Source organism: Schistocerca piceifrons, chromosome X (genome assembly GCF_021461385.2).
Source record: "Schistocerca piceifrons isolate TAMUIC-IGC-003096 chromosome X, iqSchPice1.1, whole genome shotgun sequence".
Classification (NCBI taxonomy): Eukaryota; Metazoa; Arthropoda; class Insecta; order Orthoptera; family Acrididae; genus Schistocerca; species Schistocerca piceifrons.
In genome coordinates this window covers 376,281,509-376,303,257 of record NC_060149.1, presented here as the reverse complement: position 1 = coordinate 376,303,257, position 21,749 = coordinate 376,281,509, and positions in this window count along the sequence as shown.

The window sequence follows — 21,749 nt, the reverse complement described above, 5'->3', positions numbered from 1 at the left end:
AAGAATAAGCAGCTTGGTAGAATTTTGCACAGAGCATAACTTAATCCCAGCTAACATTTGGTTTAAGAATCATGAAAGAAGGTGGAAGAGGCCTGGAGACACTGGAAGGTTCCAGATAAATAATGCAGTGGTAAGACAGAGATTTAGAAGCCGACTTTTAAATTGTAAGACATTTAAAGGGGCAGATATGGACTCTGACCACAGTTCATTAGTTATGAACTGTGCATTAAAACTGGAGAAAGTGCAGTTTCAGAGAGATCATTAGGGAGCGGTTGACAAGAACAGGGGAGAGAAATACAGTAGAAGAGAAATGGCCACCTTTGAGAGACGAAATAGTGATGACAGCAGAGGATCAAGTAGATAAAAAGACGAGAACTAGTAGAAATCCTTGACTAACAGCAGAGATATAGAATTTAACTGATGAAAGGAGAAAATATAAAAATGCAGTGAATGAAGCAGGTGAAAAGGAATACAAACCTCTCAAAAATGAGATCGACAGGAAGTGCAAAGTGGCTAAACAGGAATGGCTAGAGGATAAATGTAAGGATGTAAAAGCATATATCTTTAGGGATAAGATAGATAGTGCTTACGGGAAAATGAAAGAGACTTTTGGAGTAAAGAGAACCACTTGCATTAATATCAAGAGCTCAGATAGGAAACCAGTCCTAAGCAAAGAAGGGAAAGCGGAAAGGTGGAAGGAATATATAAAGGGCCTATATAATGGCGATGTACTTGAGGGCAATATTATGGAAATGGAAGAGGACGTAGATGAATATGCAATTGGAGATACGATACTGCGTGAAGAATTTTACAGAGCTCTGAAAGACCTAAGTCGAAACAAGGTCTCGGGAGTAGACAACATTCCATTAAAATTACTGATAGCCTTGGAGGAGCCAACCGTGACAAAACTCTTCCATCCTGTGAGCGAGATCTACACTATGTGATTAAAAGTATCCGGACACCCCCCAAAACATACGTTTTCCATAATAGGTGCATTGTGCTGCCACCTACTCCTAGGTACGTTATGTCAGCGACCTCAGTAGTCATTAGACATTGTGAGGGAGCAGAATAGGGCGCTACGAGGAACTCACGGACTTTGAACGTGGTCAAGTGATTGGATGTAACTTGTGTCATACGTCTGTACGCGAGATTTTCACACTCCCAAATATCTCTAGGTCCACTGTTTCCGATGTGACAGTGAAGTGGAAACGTGAAGGGATACGTACAGCACAAAAGCATATAGGCTGACCTCGTCTGTTGACTGACAGAGACCACCTACAGTTGAAGAGGGTCGTAATGTGTAATAGGCAGACGTCTCCTCACACAGGAATTCCAAACTGAATCAGGATCCACTGCAAGTACTATGACAGTTAGGCGGGATGTGAGAAAATTTGGGTTTCATGGTCGAGCGGCTGCTCATCAGCCATACACCACGCCAGTAAATGCCAAACGACGCCTCGCTTGGTGTAAGGTGCGTAAACATTTTACGATTAACAGTGGGAAAACGTTGTGTTTAGTGACGAATCACGGTACACAATTTGGCGATCCGATGTCAAGGTGTGGGTATGGCGAATGGCCAGTGAACATCATCTGCCAACATGTGTAGTGCCAGCAGTAAAATTCGGAGGCGGTTGTGTTATGGTGTGGTTGTGTTTTTCATGGAGGGGGCTTGCACCCCGTGTTATTTTGCGTGGCACCATCACAGCACAGGCCTTCGTTGTGTTTTAAGCACCTTCTTGCTTCCCACTGTTGAAGAGCAATAACATCCCTGTAATGGACTGGCCTGCACAGAGTCCTGACCTGAATCCTATAGAACACCTTTACGATGTTTTAGAATGCCGACTTCGCGGCAGGCCTCACCGAATGACATCCATACCTCTCCTCAGTGCAGCACTCCGTGAAGAATGGGCTGCCATTCCCCAAGAAACCTTCCAGCACCTGATTGAATATATGCCTGCGAGAGTGGACGCTGTCATCAAGGCTAAGGGTGGGCTAACACCATATTGAATTCCAACATTACCGATGGAGGGCGCCACGAACTTGTAAGTCATTTTCAGACAGGTGTCCGGATACTTTTCATCGCATAGTGCATGAGACAGGCGAAATACCCTTAGACTTTAAGAAGAATATAATAATTCTAATCCCGATGAAAGCAGGTGCTCAAAGGTGTGAAAAGTACTGAACCATCGATTTAATAAGGCACGGTTGCAAAATACTAACATGAAGCTTTACAAACGAATGGAAAAACTCGTAGAAGCTCATCTCGGGGAAGATCAGTTTGGATTCCGTAGAAATGTTGGAACGCGCGAGACAATATTAACCCTACGACTTATCTTAGAATACAGGTTAATGAAAGGCAAACCTACGTTTCTAGCATTTGTTGACTTAGAAAAAGCTTTTGACAATGCTGACTGGAATGCTCTCTTTCAAAATCTGAAGGACGCAGGTGTAAATTACAGAAACCAGACGGCAGTTCTAAGAGTCGAGAGGCATAAAAGGGAAGCAGTGGTTGAGAAGGGAGTGAGACAGGGTTGTAGCCTATCACCGATGTTATTCAGTCCGCATATTGAGCAAGCAGTAAAGGAAACAAAAGAAAAATTTGGAATAGGAATTAAAATCGATGGAAAAGAAATAAAAACTTTGACGTTCACCGATGACACTGTAATTCTTTCAGAGACGCAAAGGACTTGGAAGAGCAGCAGAACGGAATGGACAGTGTCTTGAAAGGAGGATATAAGATGAACATCAACAAAAGCAAAACGAGGATAATGGGGTATAGTCGAATTAAATTATGTGATGCTGAAGGAATTGTATTTTGAAATAAGACACTTGAAGTAGTAGTTTTGCTATTTGGGGAGCAAACTTACTGATGATGGTCGAATAGAGAGGAAAAAAAGTAGGCTTATAATGGCAAGGAAAGCGTCTCTGAAGAAGAGAAATTTGATAACATGGAGTATAGATGTAAGTGTCAGGAAGTCTTTTACGGAAGTATTTGTATGGAGTGTAGCCACGTATGGAAGTGAAACATGGACGATAAATAGTGTAGACAAGAAGACAATAGAAGCTTTCGAAATGAGATGTTACAGAAGGATGCTGACGATTACATGGGTAGATTACGTAACTAATGGCGAAGTACTGAATTTAATTGGGGAGAAGAGGAATTTGTGGCACAACTTGACTGGGAGGAGGGATCGGCTGGTAGGACACGTTCTGAGGTATCAAGGGATCATAAATTTAGTATTGGAGGGAAGCGTGGAGGGTAAAAATCATAGAGGGAGACCAAGAGATCAATACACTAAGCAGATTCAGAAGGACGTAGGTTGCAGTAGTTTTTCGGATTGCTCAGGATAAAGTAGCATGGAGAGCTGCATGAAAACTGGACTGAAGACTACAACAACAACTTACCTACTTCAGTCAATGTTTGTCTTCTGTGCTTCTGAGCTTGGTCAGGTTAGTTTTGTTAGACGCCTCTTTTACGTCTAACATGAAATGTCAGCTGCCTGTGTAACATATTATATTTAACTATATACGGATTAAAGTAGCATTGGGGTAATTAATTCGAGAGCTGACGAACATGCTTCATTCAGCAACTCTGCTAAGTACATTTACGTGCGTGTGTTTGTGTGTGTGTGTGTGTGTGTGTGATTTTCTGACCTATTACTACGACTTACAACCTTCACATTAGTTTTTCGGTAAATATTTTTGAAAATGGGTCAAAAACTTTTGATCTTTCGGATACTTTTGAGAACAACCAAGATGGCTGCTCTGGGATTACATTATGATTTGCTGTTTCATTTTAATGCCCAGTAAAATACTACTCTGTAAGTGGCGATTTCGATTCAATACTACGTTGGTATTGACTGAAGGCTGATGGAAAGGTTGATGGGAGAATAAGGGAGGGAGCTATGGAGGGTAACGAAGAGAGGTGCTCCAGATGACCTTCATGACTTTCGAGACTACGTTAAAGGTGGAACTGTCTTGCTACTGTTGACCCATAATATCCTTAGCCTTTTGAACGTGTCCATTCTTCAGGAGTACTCTGTTCCCTTTTTCCCAGCCTGCGTGTCTGGTGCCCGTATTTCCAGAATGAGTAAGCCGATAGAGCTTTCTACGCACATGTAACACCCAGAATCACATCGTCGTGGTTATCACGATTTGTGTACTGACTTCACCGTTGATTACAAAAGTTGTCTACTTACAGGAGTCGCAATATCTGCTAGAATGGCTGCATAATGTGTTCAGCCACTACGTAATTGACGTTCGAATCTCAGCTTTCCTAAATTCACTAATATGACACGGGATGACACAATGTCGGTTGACACATACTCTTGTATTCCACGCGACATATGTAATTCCAGGTTACCGGGACGTATTACAATTTAATAATTTACTAATTTTCGTCTAAACCGATTAGCTCTAAATTAGAATAAATTGTTGTCAATTCATTAAGAGTTGCAAATGTCAATCAGTCGGACGCATTTCGTGGCCAACGGCGCGTAATAATTTAACAAATATTTGCGGAAAATGTAATCAATTTAGCTATGTGTATGAAGCTGCCAGTGTGGTGCAAGAGTGTTCTTTGCGAGAACGTTTAGAACTTCGAATTGTTCGTGTAAAGTGGTACATTTCAAATGTCATACTTCTTTATATTCATGCACTAAAAAATGGTTGTCCTCTGCGTTGCTTACGAGTATGGATACGTAATCTGAATGATTTTAGTAGCTTAATTTATAAGTCAGTACGTAGAAGCACATGAATGGTTATGAACGGTGAAGCGGTTTAATGAAACAAGTGAGCTAAACCTCAAAGAGCTAGCAGTTAAGTTCCGCACAACTTTTTTAATAGACTCCTTCGAAGATCTCATCCACTTTAATTACGGAGCAAGCGAGCGTTCATTGGCGAAGTAAGCTAGAGTCACATCCAGCAGAGTCACAAAACAAATTTTCGTTCATTCAACTCGAATTCAGGTTACCCAGAAACTTTGTAAGAAGTGTCTATAGGAATGACTGAAGATTTTCACACAGCCTCAACACGAACAAGAAATTACTAGATTAATGTGATGTTAGTACCCTGCAAACAATATTTGTACAACCAATCTTTACTTGTAATCTTATGCGGAATAATTTGTAAATAGATTAAGGTACAGTATGTAATGCAGAGGTAGAAAGAAGCCAGAATCTAGTAGACCATATAAACGGTTTTGATCATAGTTTATCTTCTTTAACTTAAAATAATTTCACTCTTCTGTAATCTTATGATGAACTAACGATTCCAGAATATTAACAGATGTTTCTCAGTAGCTCTGAAGTATCTCTCATCAGTATCCAAAACGTTTAAAACAGCTATCGTCTTTGCATTTTAACATCTCCAAGATACAATGGTTATTACTCATAAATGAATAGAGACAAACACTTAAAATACGCTAAGGCAGCATGCAAACAGTGTATCTATTCAGTTACACTTCCAGCGCAGCTTAACATAAATGTAGAAATATATAAAATAATTTTCATTGCTGTAACTAAAAGTTTTGGTTCTTCGCTAGTGCAAGACATAACCAAATCGCTGTCCGCCAAATATGTAACTCATTTGAATGCCGAAGGCACGTTCTGTGATGTAAACACAACAAAACTACCTGACGATAATGGCATCATTATAGCAGTGCGCAGTGGGCTTTCAAAGAAAAACTGGCTTAAGGAGGAAATTAAGGACTTTTTTGTATATAACCTAATCTACTGCAACTTTGAAGAACCGTCCGTCGCGGACCAAGCATTTTTATAACACTTAAATTTAATGACAGTTAATAAATGTCACTATGCACACTGTTAAATTTGTTTTCAAATTTTTATGTCTTTACTTACGTTCAAAGTGTTTCAGTGTTTTGGAACTAACAAGATTTCCATCTGCGCGAACGTGATTACGGCTATTGTACCATTCTCAGGTACCAGCTCACTATAAAGAGCGTCAATGTACATTCATTCCTCTAGGGGATATCCACAACGTGTAAACCACATTTACAAATTTCATGTCATACGCATAATAAACAGAATTACTAGTCATTTATGAAAAATGAGGCAACACTTCGTACAATAATTGCTACAGTGTGAAGATTCGGCACTATACCATTGGTGTTAAGCCGGAGGCACTCACCTGTTCAAAATGCCTGATACTGAATAAGAAAAGAAAAATGGAAGAGCTAGAAAAGGAGGAACGAAGAATTTTAAGGAAGATCCTTGGACTGCATAGAAAGAAACGATGGTTCATGGTGTAAAAGGAAACATGAAGATGTATAAATAGCTGGTGGAGATCATAGACACTACAAGCAAAAGATGGCTGAAGTTTTATGGGCAGTTTTTCAGTATGAGTGAAAGCAGATTCACAAAGAAAATCTTCATGTACATCACTAAACTAAACGCGACCACAAAATCGCTGATGTAGTAAGAAAGAACATGGACGTAATTGGAATCCGTCAGAAAGAGATCTGGAATAAGGAAATATATCGTATGAAGCTTGACAGCTTCAAGAAGTTCCAGGAAAACCAAGGTGCAAGTGCCTAGACCATCTGGACAGAGGACATGAGGATGGGTCTTAGCCAGAGAACGAAGAGATTCTCGGAGTGGAAGAATAAACTAACCAACAAACAATTGTTTCCCGTGATTCACATTAGACCAAAGTTGAATAAAAATTTTATAACGAATTCTTATCAAAACTACGCCATTGTATTTCACAGAGCATAGACCAGATGTGAAATTTGACAAATGAAGCTATATGAATGGTACAGTAGCTGAAATCATGGTCGTAAATAAAAAGATAATTTAGTAGTCCAGGTGGAAAATGCCATTTCCTTAATTCTGTCTACTTGTCTCTCACCATACGATTTAATACTATTACGAGTTTCACTTTATTTAACGTGATAGACATGAAATGAAATGTGGGTCGATAAATAATTGCTAAAGGGGCGTAAGCGAACACACTTCCAGAAAAACTGCGTCTCAATTTGTTGAGTCTTCATCGCCAAATGCTGGGTTTTGATCACTCGTCTCGTATAGGGTACCTAAGGGATGCTACGTCCTCGGAATGCTATACAACAATTCAAGCAGATAACACTAGTAGTTTTATTTCTATAAAGCACACTGACAATACCTAACTTTAATGCATAAAGGTTTCGCAAGCGATGGTCGACATGCGACATAATTCCGTGTCCTGGCTATACACAACGTTCTAACAAGCAATGGATATGGATTACTACAATCTGATATCGTAGCATTCTCTGCTAGTCCCTGCCAATACTCCACAAACGTCTGTATACTGAGCCGATCTGCGCCGACGATGCTCGCAGGAGTGGCGCTTATATTCACTTCTTGCCGAGGTCGCTCCTGGTGCGGCGCGGTCCTTGTCAGCGGGCTATTGGTTGACATTTCCTCAACGCCTTCCCTGTTATTGAGTTCTTCCCCTTCGTTCTGGCGCTTGTGGTTACGCCAGAACACAATTCAGTATGATTAACGAGAGCACGCTAAATTGGTAACTGGAAGATAATTTCTGTGAGACTGTTTACATGTCATTACCTGTTTACATCTCATTTACATCTCGTTAGCCCTGTAGCTGTTGTGGCTGCGTGAAAGTGTCATAATTATTAGTAATAACAGTTGTATCTTAACATAGTGAACGGATGTTTTCGTTTGGAAGTGTTTGTGGGTTTTCCTGCTTGCCCACTGATGTATATGAAACATTCCACAGATTGTATCATTCCAAAGCCCGATACTACATAAGAATTTTTCAACACTGGAATTGAATTAGTTGACTCTGAATGTTTTTGTTGAATGACACGAAGCGTCCGTTATTAATTACACAGAGGATTCTAGTTAGCACTTCATCGAAGGAAACACACTGTCGTTGGGGTGCCACACGACAGAGTTTTTGGGCTCAACTGTCAGTACATTTAGAGCTTTCTGACAGCCAGAGAGCTCATTTCAGTACATATAAAAACATATTTTTGTGTGCATGGCTGGGGAACGCTTTGAACAATTTTTACCAATCTTGTCACATACAGGAATTAATATCTAGAAATAGGAAAACTACCCTACCTCAAGTAGGGGTGGGGTCGTGGTTTCAAAGTGGTAACACGTAAAAATTTTCGGAGACTTTAATGTCAAATACATATGGAATTACTTAATAGTCTGCGGAGAGTACAGATTACATTTAACCCTCAGAGGTGGAAGTTCGGTAAGGAGGGGTGATACGTAAACCATAACTCTGGAACGTATGGAGTAGTTTCAGCTTAGTACACGTATGACGCACTATGTGGGAAAAATAGCGTGGCGCTACGACACCTGTAGCAGTATAAGGATATAGGTGGCTGTAAGGGAGTGAACGGCGTGACATGTAATCATAGCTTAGGAATGCAGTGAAGAAATTCATCCAAAATAAGTAGGTTTACTATCCAGAAAAAAAGTATTACGAGGTAAGAGATCACTGGCACCTCTACGAAGGGGAGGGCTCAGCGTGGTCCAAGAAAGAATGAGCAAGAAGACGACATGTAAAAATGATCACAAGTGCCAGATATAAGTGTCCAACCCATAGTTTTTGGTGTTAAGTGATGACAGTAACAATAACATTTCACCATTTCGAGGGGGGATAGGTGTGGAACTAGGCTGACATGAAAAAATTCGAAAAGAATGGACGTTAGTGTGAAATCTACTATTTTCGGAGTCAGAGACAGACTCGATGCCATTTCATCCCTAAGGGTGTGATGGAGGTGTGGAAGGGAAGAAAATGACTTAAACACAATAGGAAACGACGAATACCACTGTTGAGTTTCTAGTATTCAGGGCCTTGGGCGGACTTGTGGCAGTTCTGATGAGAAGTGATCTGTAGTGATGGATCTGAGAAGAAGGATGCAACGATTATCAGCTACGATACGCAACACATTCATAAGATCAGATGACTGGGAAGCAGCACATCACTCTACCGTTAACTTCTCTCATTAGTTCACCTATCTTGTGATTTTTAAGATCTTTCGGGGTCAAATTTCCTAGAACAATTAAAAATAAAAAAAAAACAGGACGTAACTTGAACCAGTCTGTTTAATCGGGCAACAGGTTAATCAGCTTGTACTTTACAACTGACATATTCCTACTGGACTGTTATTGAATTTATTTATGTATGATTAAAATCACTGTGCCACTCTCAAATAATAACTGTCTGTAAAATGCGTCAATATATACTAATTCGTGTTAAGAGGACACCGTGTTCTTGTCATATACATCATGTCATATGCATAATCAACCAGGAGTCATCGTCATCCATATAGAAGGGTGTAACTCTCCCCACAATAATTATTGTCCTATGAGGAACCATCATAGAGTGATGCACTGCTTCCCAATAAGTTATCTTATCACTACTGACATTAATTAGTACGGAATTGCTACACACACTGCGACTTTCTTTTATACAGCGTGATTTCGTAGATTCCGTAGCGGTGATACAAACCTTCTGGAATGATGGAGAAGGACAAATATCTCAATTCCAGGTAAGGGATCCTGGTCCGGATGTGACAGAGTCGAAAGTTATAAAAGAAAACCGTTCTGATACCCAGGTCAATGGATCTCTTTTACTGCAAACTCTTTGTTTTCCATATTTTGGGCGGAGGTAGTATGAAGCAAAAAAATGTCCTGTAAACATGGGCCTTAAGTTCACACCTTAAGAGCTACGGAGCTACGAGCCCTTGTTCATCTTTGCTCCTATGAAACACATCTCATCTGAACAAGTGCTCTTTGCTCTTAGGGTATACATTTAAGAGTCCATGTGTATTAGACAACTTTTTCTTGTTTTCATCGATACTGCATTCTCCCGAAAAATGTGAGGAAAAGAACTTGCAGCAGAAGAAGTCCGCTGTCAGAGATACAAGAACGTTATTCCCTCGTGACTTACGGCACGGTCGTTTCCGGATTGGGGTCTCTACCTCCAATTGACACATTTACCATTCCCATCATCCTGAAAGTTTGTAATATCACCACGGAGTCACTCTGTATAGATGACGAAGAAATCTGTTTATTACGCGTGTGAGGCGAAATAAGTGTTCTGCTAGCAATTAAAAGTGTAACGAAATAAAGGCATCCAGCAACGAAGTTCCAATTGGCTGGCGTGAAGTACATGCTTCCATATGCAAATGACTAGCATTTTAGGCCAACTGTACAAAAGGTATAGGAGTAACGTCATCTACATTCCATAAACAAGGGAAGATTACACAGCAGGTTTCTCATTTTCAAATCATACACGGGTGTTGGTTCATTCTTGACGAGTGTTGGTTCATTCTTGAGTGTTGGTTCTTTCTAGACGAGTGTTGCTTCTTTCTGGACGAGTGTTGGTTCTTTCTAGACGAGTGTTGGTTCTTTCTGGGAATATCGCATTATGCCCCGTGTAAGAAAGAGAAACCTTTTCTAGTGTGTATCGAATTCGACAGCGGCAGAACTATTAGCTATCGAAACTGTAGTTTACCGTTCGGCGATATTCATCTTCTAGAGTGGCGTATTACGATGCTACCAGCCCTCCCCTCCCCCTCTGGGTGGGGGGGGGGGCGGGAATCGAAATACAATAAAGGAAAAAAAAATCATCCTCATGTTGTTCAGAAGAAAGGAAGGAAGATTAGGGTATAACGTTCCGCCGACATCACAGTCAATCGAGACAGAGCATAAGCTTAAAAAGTTCCGGAGATGATAAAGGAAACCACCTGTGGCCTTTCATTGGGAGCATCCTGGCATTTGCCTGGAACGACTTAGGGAAATCACAGAAACCTAAATCTATATGGTCGGACATGGATTCAAACCGTCGTCCCCCCGAATGTGAGACCAGTACGCTAACCACTGCACCAGCTCTCTCGGTGTGATGTTCTGGATCGTACAGTTCTCGTGTGGTTGTGGAATCGGGTCCGCTACGGCCATACTGAAGGCAATGCAGGGTCAGAAAGATGACAATGGCTCAAATGGTTCAAATGGCTCTGAGCACTATGGGACTTAACAGCTGTGGTCATCAGTCCCCTAGAACTTAGAACTACTTAAACCTAACTAACCTAAGGACATCACACACATCCATGCCCGAGGCAGGATTCGAACCTGCGACAGTAGCAGTCGCGCGATTCCGGACTGCGCACCTAGAACCGCGAGACCACCGCGGCCGGCGAAAGATGACATATCACTAGTGTCCACAAGGCCAAACGTGCTCGTATTGTTGGCTCGGCCGTGCAGGATGGTAAAGCTAAGTCAGATATCTCGTGTCACAAAATATGCTTGCTTGTAGCAAGGTAAGTATCGATACAGACAGAGAGACGGCACCTGGAGCACCACAGCCTGTCAGGAAAGCGGCCATTGTTGCGGCATCTCTTGTCGAGATAGCAGAGAGATGCGCGCCAAGGATGGTGCGTCCAACGACAACACTGTACACATATGTGGCGCCATGTAGTCTGTTCGGAAGAGTCCTGCTTCCTCGTGAAGCATCACCATGACCGTATTGGTGGAGTCAGACAGCGTGCTCCAAAGACCCCTGTGTAACCGTTCCTTACCTACGGAATGGAGATGGCGTTACTCCTATCCACTTCATGCGGTTGAGCTGAAACGCTGATCATTTGCTCGTTCAAGCAAGTACTACACCTCATGCCAATTAGACGCGTGTTCCTTGCGTGCATTATTATGTCACAATTTTACTGGCTCGCAGAGCAGTTATTTCACTTCAGACACACAATAAAAAGGTTTCCTTGTCATCTGTATAACAGGGTGTCTCACTGGATGTAATAACTCGTACAGAATTCGTCAGCAGTGAACGAAACTTTTTGGGAAGTAGCGTATTGCTCTATGATGGTCCCTCATTGACAGAAATTACAGTATGAAGTGCTGCATCTTTCTTTATGGATGACGACGAATCCGGTTTGATTATGCGTATGAAATGATTTATGTAGTTATGGTTGACGGGAAATTGATGTCCTATTAACACGATTGAATTGGCATTGATATATTTTTAGGCGGTTATTTGTTGAGACTGATGGGATGGTTAAAATCGCGATCATAAATACACTCTAAAACAGAACGAGGTACCACGAAATATTTGTATGAACGGACGAAAATTTGTAGATGTGATTTACATGTACAGATAATTAAATGATTGTAGTTTCAGAAAAACTGGATGATTTATTCAAGAGAAAGGGCTTCACAAGCAAGTAAATAATGCATTGGTCTACCTCTGGCCCAAATGCTAGCAGCTATTCTGCTTCGCATTGATTAGCAGAGTTGTTACACGTCGTCCTGAGTGATAGCATGCAAAAGTCTGTTCATTTGGCGCATTATATAGTCAAAATACAGAGGTGGTTGGAAGGTCGTACTCATTAGGTTGAGAATTTCTTAGTTCGGCAGAGATTAGGGTACCTTGCTGGGATTTGATTAGTAGGAGGACAAGCAGTAGAAACTCTCATGTTGCGTGAACGGGCATTATCTTGCTGAAATTTAACTCCAAGATTGCTTGGAATGAATGGCAGCAAAACAGGGCGTAGAATAAAGTCGACGTACCGCAGTGCAAGGTGAAGCGGATGACAACCAAAGAGCTCCTACTATAAAAATAAATGTCAACTCACGTCATCCCTAGTGGTTGCCGGGCCGTACGTCGGTAGATAGTCAGATTCGTATCCCACCACTGTCTGGGGAGTCTCCAGACACATCTTCGGCTCGGAACCTCGATGAATGGAGTAGGATTGTCTTCACTAATGAGTACCGTTTCTAACTAAGCCCCGATAACCAGCGAAGATGTCTTTGGAGACTCCCTGGACGGTAGAGAGATACCAACCTGACTGTCGCCCGCCATAATACCCTATAACCACGAGTGATGGTCCGGGCCGTCATTTCATTTCATCGAACGATGCCTTTGGTTGTCGTCTGCAGTACCCTTACAGCATAGTGGTACTTCGACGATATTCTGTGTCCCGTTTTGTTGTCGATCATGGCAAGCCATCCTTGGCTTACAAGTCAGCAAGATAACGCCTGGCCGCACAAGGCGATAGTTTCTGGTGCTTATCTTCGTGCTTGCCAAATCTTACCTTCGCCATCAGCGTCACTGGATCTCTCCCCAATTGAGAAAGTTTGGAGCAATATGGGCAGGGCCCTCCAACCAGCTCAAAATTTTGACGATTTAACGCGCCAATTGGACAGAATTTGACACTATATCCCTAAGGAGAGCAACGAAGAACTGCATCAATCACTTCCATGCAGAATAACTGCTTGCATAAGGATCAGAGGTGGACTAAACGCGTTACTGACTTACTCAGTTTGTGCAGCTCTTTTCTTCAATAAATCATCTAATTTTTCTGAAATTGAAACCATTTGTTTGTCAGTACGTGGACATCTCTTCTACCGATTTCCGTCACATTTTGATAATATCTTCGTGATGAGTTGTTTTCTTGTGTGTCTTAGTGTGTATATAAGAGAATGCTTATTGTAAAGCACAAGCTGATTACTCTGTATATCGATTAGAGCCACTGGGTGACTGATTTTTAAAGTCTACGTTTTGAACTATCCTAATTTTTATTTCTTGTCGGAAATTACATCTTCAGGTATTCAAAATCACAGACAGGTAGCTTCATAATGGAGTGACGCGTTATGTACCAGTCAGTTGTACACGAATACAACAGACTTTATGAATATGGTATGGGATACAGTTGGTAATCGTAGCATTCTTCTTCCCACACCCACCACTGTAGATCACTTGTCACCTAAGAACCCGAATACTAGGAATTCGACAGTAGTATTCGTCGTTTCCCATTACTTTTACGTCACTTCCTTCCTATCCTGAACTCCACCACACCCTTAGGAGTGAAATGGCATCGAGTCTGTCGCTAATAAGCTCAGCGCCTCCGAAAACGTTTGCACTTTTCGTTTCTTTCTTCCTTTCATGTCAGTCAAGTTCCACCCCTACTCACACTCCCAAGGACGAAACGTTATTAATGTTGTCGCTACTCAGTCTAGAACACCGAAATCTGTGGATTAGACAATAATATCCGTCGTTTATTTTTACATGTCGTCTCATTCTGAATCCTCCCATCCGCCAGTCGCCACCCCTCCGTTTCGTAAAGATGCTAGATATCCCTTACCTAGCAGCATGTTTTTCTGGACATTAGGTCTATTAACTATGGACGAATTTTCTCACTCCTTTCCAGCGCTATGATGACGTGTAACTCCCTTCATTGCCCTAGAGTCACGCCGACCGGAGTGGCCGTGCGGTTCTAGGCGCTACAGTCTGGAGCCGAACGACCGCTACGGTCGCAGGTTCGAATCCTGCCTCGGGTATGGACGTGTGTGATGTCCTTAGGTCAGTTATGTTTAATTAGTTCTAAGTTCTAGGCGACTGATGACCTCAGAAGTTAAGTCGCATAGTGCTCAGAGCCATTTGAACCATTTGAACCTAGAGTCACCCACATCCGTAGGAGTGTTTAGGGCACTATAAAGCAAAGCTGGTTATTTATTTATTTGTTTTTCCTTCAGAGAGCTGAAACAACGTGTAACAGCATTCCCATGTCTATCAACTGAACTCACTTCGACTCGATGCACAGCCGTGTTAGCGCCATTGTTGCTTTAAGAGTTGCCAGCTCCGTGTACTAAATGTCGCTTCATGTATAGCTCCATATCAGCTACCAGTTTAGTAATGTCTACCTCCTGCTATACTGTATACATCCACAAAGCAAAATTTCGTTATATACCATAGTTCTGGTGTCGGAAGTTTAGTGGTCATCTGTTCACATATGAGATTAACAGAGATGGATATGTATCGTTTCACTTCATAATGAGTTATTATAGGAGAATAGCAGAGTAGCGAAATCTCCATCCTAAATGAATAAATTTAATAACAGTCCATGTGAAAGTCTTTGCCATTTATTTTCCCCAGGACTGTGGATGCAAGTAAACAGAAAATAATCGAATCAGTTGCCAGGCCTACTACTCATAAATACTGAAGATGCTTATGGGTGTCAGACGATAGTGTCTGTTAATTTTTTTCAATAACACTTCTTTGTATCATCAGTAATGAATAAATCTTTTACTTTGAAATAATTTGCTCTACACATCACATGAATGTTATGATAAATCTGTCTGTATTGCCTAGTTGACGTGACAATGCTTGACATCTTGAAGCTGCGTATTGTACTCTATGTAACTGCATACCAGCCAACTTACTCACTACCACATAACTGAAGTTGTTGAACTAAGTGCCGTCTTCATCAATTCGTCTCAAAGCATCTTCGTTAAACTCTACGTGGCGCGAGTCACTGTCTGCACCTGCGGAAGACATGAGAGAGAAACGTAATGATTCCACCTGACTTTAGTCAAACTATAATTTTAAATACGTAGTCTAATGGCTATTCGAGCGTAGTTACGATTTTTACTCTACATACCTTCAAATACAGATAAAATATTAGTTACAATGATCCTAACAGACGCGTTAAAATGTCGTATTGCACCAATGAAATTTGTCTGTGGCATCGAGGATGATATTGAAAAGTAACATTTTTCTTTCGGTTAATAACTTAGCTTTGTTATTTGTAAGATATCTTGCATGTGAGGCACCTAATTAACAATATTCTGTAACACAATATGTCCGTGTCAACGTTAATGGAAAGTCATGAAGGGTAGCTTTTCACATGGTGGTGCTGCTATTAACATTATTACTCCTTTACGTATGTGATATTACTTAAAATATTTCGATTGGAAAATGTATCCACTGATGAATCTGAAATTACAATGAATAAATACTTGAAACAGTACGTACATCTTGACAATGAATGAACTCAAAAATTTTTTTCGCCTTTATGAAAATCATTTATAAAACGGAAAATCTTTCTCTGCGTTGTGGATTATCACAGCAAACACAATCACGTCATCACAACCAAGAATCCTACAGGGTTCAAGTGAAAGGCTATGTAAAAGGAAAAAAATACCTTGAAATCGTTGTGTGAACAGGAAAATTGTCGATAATGTAACAAAATATTGGGTTGTTGTCTTACCATGGGAAATCATATCAAGCAGTACAGCATTAATTTTACAGTATTCTGGCAGACCCAATGTCCGACAACGAAGTTAAGAATAATGTAGCCGTCCGAAGTGGCCGAGCGGTTCTAGGCGCTACAGTCTGGAACCGCGCGACCACTACGGTCGCAGTTATGAATCCTGCCTCGGGCATTGATGTGTGTGATGTCCTTAGGTTAGTTAGGTTTAAGTAGTTCTAATTTCTAGGGGATTGATGACCTCCGAAGTTAAGTCCCATAGTGCTCAGAGCCATTTGAACCATTTTTTAATAATGTAGGAAAGGAATAGAAGGAATTTTAAATGAAGGATGCGAAATAATGTACCATAACACAAGCAAGATACAGCCTGACAACTTGATTCAATAGCATATTAATTCCTCCAATCCCTGACTTTGTGGTATAATGGAGTGAATGTTGCTTGAAATGTTACTTTTGACTCAGGATACGAAAGAGAAGAAAAAGCTGACACAAAGGTAGTAAGAAGAAACAAGGCACTGGAACGTTCACAGAAAGGTCAGATGAGAAACAAAGAAGAGGTAAAGTGTTGCAAACTAAATTGAAAATTGCATAAGTATATGCAGATCCTGGAGTGTCAATGAAGCAGTCAATGAGGACTTCCTCAAACTACTTGAAACACTCGAGAATTTACAAAACAGAAATGACTTTCAAAGAAATTCTTGCAGTACACTAATTCTTTGTTGAACATGTTTCTTGACTTGTAGTCCTCTGAACTAAACCACTGATGCAACTACAAAATGAAAAGTTATGGTCAAATAACATATTTCTGTAAACAGTTAAACGCTGAAAACGGCTAAAGGAAATAAAGAAAAAGAAACGACCAAGGAAGACTTTCTAGTAAGGTATTCCCACCACCTTTCAATGTCTTTCAGATTTCGACATACACGTTACACATTTCGTATTTGCAGTACTCATTACGGTTGCAGTGCGTCTCATATCACGAAACATGTCGGTGATATTTCCGCTGTAACGGTTTAGTATATCAGACAAACAGCTGGTTCATTTCTTTCAGTGTACCTTTAACCTAGAAACATTTTCTCTAAAGTTCATGATTAATTTTGTGCTTCTTTAAATGTTTCTGATAAAGTTACGGTAAGCAGTAATGTGAATGAAGTTGCTTAAAAGAGTAGTATCCTTTCTTCCAATGCTGCTGTTGTGGTACGAGTAATTTTTACGTTACTTGTACAATTTTTAAGATACTTTATTTGGGTCATACATACTGGCGACTTTTAAACACAATCAGAGAATAAATTAAACAATTCATAATTAAATATTCTGTAATCATTGTCACTACTTTATACCCTCTCTATCATAAGATTCAGTTTTTGTTGTGGTCTTCAGCCCAGGGACTGGTTTGATGCAGCTCTCCATGCTATCCTGTCCTGTGCAAGACTCTTCATGTCCGAGTAACTAATGCAGCCTACATCTTTCCGAATCTGCTTAGTGTATTCATCTCTTGGTCTCCCTCTACGATTTTTACCCTCCACGCTTCCAGAACTAAATTGGTGATCCTTTGATGACTCATAGCGTGTCCTTCAACCGATCCATTCTTTTATTCATCTTGTGCCAAAAATTCCTCTTCTCCCCAGTTTTATTCAGTTTCTCCTCATTAGTTACGTGATCTACCCGTCTAATCTTCAGCATTCTTCTGTAGCTTCATATTTCGAAAGCTTCTATACTCTTCATGTCTAAACTATTTATCGTCCATGTTTCACTTCGATACATGGCTACACTCCACACAAATACTTTCAAAAAGATTTCCTGACACTTAAATCTATACTCGATGTTAACAAATTTCTCTTATTCGGAAACGCTTTCCTTGCTATCGCAAGCCTACATTTTTTTCTTCTTTAATCGACCATCATCAGTTAGTTTGCTCCCCAAATAGAAAAACTCATCTACTACTTCAAGTGTCTCATTTCCTAATCTAATTCCCTCAGCATCACCTGATTTAATTCGACTACATCCCATTATCCTCGTTTTGTTTGATTGATGTTAATCTTATATCCTCCCTTCAAGACACTGTCCATTCCGTTCAACTGCTCTTCCAAATTCCTTGCCGTCTCTGAAAGAATTACAATGTCGTCGGCAAACATCGAAGTTTTTATTTCTTTTTCATAGATTTTAGTTCCTACTCCAAATTTTTCTTTTGTTTCCTTTACTGCTTGCTAAATATACAGTTTGAATAACATCGGCGATAGGCTACAACCCTGTCTTACTCACTTCTCAACCACTGCTTCCCTTTAATGCCCCTCGACTCTTATAACTGCAGTCTGGCTTCTGTACAAACTGTAAATAGCCTTTCACTTCCTGAATTTTACTCCTGCCACCTACATAATTTTAAAGAGACTATTCCAGTCAACAATGTCAAAAGCTTTTTCTAAGTCTACAAATGCTAGAAACGTAGGTTTGCCTTTCCTTAATTTTTTTTCTAAGACAAGTAGGATCAGTATTGCCTCGCGTGTTCCAATATTTCTACGGAATCCAAACTGATCTTCCCCGTGGTCAGCTTCTACCAGTTTTCCCATTCGTTTGTAAAGAATTCGTGTTAGTAGTTTGCAGCCATGAGTTATTAAACAGATAGGTAATTTTCACACCTGTCGACACCTACTTTCTTTGGGATTGATATTATTATTCTTCTTGAAGTTTGCAGGTATTTCGCCTGTCTCATACATCTTGCTCACCAGATGGAATGTTGTCAACTCCCGGAACTTTTTTTTCCCCTTAAGTCTCTTTCAGTGCTGTGTCAAATTCTTCATGCAGTATGATATCTCCCATTTCATCTTCATTTACGCCCTCTCTATTTCCATAACATTGCGCTCAAGTACATCGCTATTGTATAGACTCTCAATACATTCCTTCCACCTTTCTGCTTTCCCTTCTTTGATTAGGACTGCTTTTCCATGTGAGCTCTTGATATTCATACAAGTGGTTCTCTTTTCTCCAAAGGTCTCTTTAATTTTCCAGTAAGCAGTATCTATCTTATCCCTAGTGTCCGCCCCGATAGCTGGGTGGTCAGCTTGACTGATTGTCGTCCTACGGGCCCGGGTTTGATTCCCGGCTGGGTCGGGGATTTTCTCCACTCAGGGACTGGGTGTTGTGATGTCTTCATCATCATTTCATCCCAATCCGGCGCGCATGTCGCTCAATGTGTAGTCGAATGTAATAAGACCTGCACCAAGGTGGACGGACCTGTCCCGCAAGGGGCCTCCCGGCCATTGACGCCAACCGCTCATTTCCATCTTACAGCTAGTGATATATGCCTCCATGTCCTTACATTTGTCATCTAGCCATCCTTGCTTAGCCATTTTACTCTTCCTGTCAACCTCACTTTTCAGACGTCTATATTCCTTTTCGCCTGCTTCGTTTACTGCATTTTTATATTATCTCCTTCCATCAATTAAATTCAATATCGCTTCTGTTACCCAAGGATTTCTTCTAGCACTCGTCTTTTTACCTACTTGATCTTCTGCTGCTTTCACTATTTCATCTCTCAAAGCTACCCATTCTTCTTCTACTGTATTTATTTCCCCTGTATTTGTCAAGCCTTCCCTAATACTCTCCCTGAAACTCTCTACAACCTCCGGTTCTTTCAGTTTATCCAGATCCCATCTCCTTAAATTACTGTCTTTTTAATTATGATACGCCAAATCAACAAAAACATTCTTGTGATACCACATTTCGTTCGTTCATGCTAAATTGCCAGTTCATACTACTTGGGATTCACTTTCTGTACGATCAGTATTTATACTACAGGATTAAAACATGCGATAGCTTGGGCTGTACTGAGGGGTTTATTAGAAGCAGGTCAGCTGAATTCTACATCAGATAAAGAAAATCAGAATACAGGCAACTGAAAACGACTCGACAGGTTGTATGCGTAAAAGGAGCTAAGCAAAATCAGAGAGTAGTATTCGGTGATTCGTACGATTCATAAGTATTTGAGACAGTACAGGACAAATATCTGCATGAACCATAAAATGTAGTTTATGACTACAAAGCCCACAATTTAGATTTCTGCGATCTAAATATTGTGTGTACTGGATAACGCGGAACACCAGCAATTAGAAAAACAGATTCTTATAAGTTATTTGCTGTCAGTCTTCTGACTGGTTTGATGCAGCCCTCCTCCTAGAAAGCTTTATGTGTCTTAACAGGTAATTAGGTAGTAGAAGTTCAGTAACGAATTTGTTCTGTACTACTTTCGGTATTATCATGTGTTCTGTGTCTCTCGTATATTTACATAAATACTTACAAGGGGAGGCCACGACCTTTGGAACGCGGATTTACTGCAAATTTCGTACACTCGTAGTACTCCATTAGGGCAACAAAATGTGTAAACAGTAGCGCGTACTTCTCAAGCGTTATTGAGAAAATCGCAAGATATTTTCAGTCGTCAAATATATACCTGTGCGTGGCCGTTTTTACCACGAAGCGCTGGCAGTCGAGTGTTAGCGTTCAAGCCCCGTAATCGGTGGGTAGCTGGATCCAGTTCCGCTTGTCAGTTTTTTTTTATTTCTAACACAGTCATTTTCTTTACTATTTATATTACAATTGATGTAATGGGAAAAATACGTGTAATCTAATGAACTTTTATTAAATTTACAGTGTTATTTGGCAGTCTACAAATTTTTATTATCACAAATGATATAACATTCATAACTACCGACTAGTAAACGACCAAACGTATAAAGTGATACTGAAAATGTATGCTTGTCTGTGTCTTCAAAATTGTTCCTATTTCATCGAAAGTGAACGAGAAATTGCTTCTAGTGAAGATGCTATTAAAATACACTCGATACTGCATGACCAATGATCAGCGCCGATACTTAAGGAAATGCTGCGTTATGCTTGGTTTGCTTTCAAATTATCGGCTGAAAGAGAGGCCTTTGAAAATGTTAACGAAGTTTCTTTTTCCACGGAAAACCTCAAATGACCTTGCGTGTGCGGAAACATAGCATTTATTCAATGCAGGTGGTGCCGTTTAACTTTGTTTTTCATGTATTTACCAAAAATACCATCCCGCAACTTGTACTCGTAATGCCGAAAGCGGCAATTAATTGTACATCTTTCGAAAGCCGTCTCTGCCGGTCAAAACTTGGAGATAACAAGTCGTTTCGGGCTCCTTCCAGGTATAAGGGATTTCTCAAATCACAGACAAGCATACATTTTCAGTATCACTTTATGCGTTTGGTCATTTAATAGTCGGTAGTTACGAATATTATATTATTTGTGATAATAAAAATTTGTGGACTGCCAAATAACATTGTAAATTTAATAAAAGTTCATTCGATTACACATATTTTTCCCATTACATCAATTGTAATATAAATAGTAAAGAAAATGATTGTGTTAGAAATTAAAAAAAAAAAAAACTGACGAGCGGAACTCGATCCAGCACTCAAAGGATTATGGGGCTTCAACGCTAAACACTTCTTTTTTAATAATCTTTATTGAACAAACTGAAAGTACATATATATACACTATGCAAGAGTTCTTCAAGGTTCCATTTAAACATATACCAATGACTGTTAGTTAAACAAAAAATATTAGAAAACATTAAATACAACAAAATATAACATATTCTGTCTTCTTCCTTTTCCTATTTTTTTTAGTTTTTTTGTTTTTTGTCGATGCATGAGAACGTGGATAAGGGTGTTGCATCATGTGACAGGTAGGC